Consider the following 908-nt stretch of genomic DNA (forward strand, 5'->3'; position numbering starts at 1 on the left):
TTGTAGCCTCTCCATGGGTTGGCCTGTGGGGGCTTCACCATGGAACTACAAGCTCTTCCTAGGATGGCTACTGGCTAGTCGGCCTCAGGTCTACCCTGCTATGTCTATACTCTAACAATTGAACAAAGTGAGAATCAGAGCTATTGTCATTCGCATGTCACAACAGAAGAAAAGGATGGAAAAACATCACTACAAGGTAGGCCATTACCCCCATTGGAGTTAAATATATTTTCCAATCTAATGGCGTGAGAGAGTGTGGCTCCTCCTCTCATGAAACAGGAAGGTGGCTTCTTGCTTCTAGTGCATGAAAGAGCACGCAGAGTCAAAAGAAAAATGGTAAAATATTAGAATGATGACTGCTTGAAAAAGGTTTGAGTAATGAAGGAACTGGGAGCAGGAATGTCTGAAACTGGAAATGATGGAAAGAGAAGTAGAAGGAAGAAGAATCAGAAAGTGGGTTTGGAAAACGGGTCAAAGGAAATCAATCTTCCTAACCCTCGTTAACATCCTAGCCATGTGCTTAGAGAGAGAGAGAGAGAGAGACGGTGGCTCAGTTCTCAGTTCTTCGAAGAAAATGAACAGTATTGTGGAGAGTATTTAAATAGATATGCACGAGGGAAAAATAGGTATTTAAAAAACAAATACATTAGAGGCCCATTTGGCAAATCTTTTTGAGAAGATCTTTTTGTAGTTCTGACAATCAATAGACGCATTGAGCTTTTGACATAAGATTTAGGTAGCCCGAAGACCATTTGGCTAGTGCACATATTCATCGATCTATTGGAAGACACTATCAGCCCAAAGACCGTTTGGTAACTGTGGGTTATTGCACATTATTGATCTGGGCTATTTGTGCATGTTTGACACTTGACCCATCAAGATTGGGTCACAGTGGCCCAAGACCATGG

The sequence above is a fragment of the Nelumbo nucifera genome, chromosome 4, assembly GCF_055504915.1.
Source record: "Nelumbo nucifera cultivar China Antique chromosome 4, China Antique-T2T, whole genome shotgun sequence".
In the NCBI taxonomy this organism is placed as follows: Eukaryota; Viridiplantae; Streptophyta; class Magnoliopsida; order Proteales; family Nelumbonaceae; genus Nelumbo; species Nelumbo nucifera.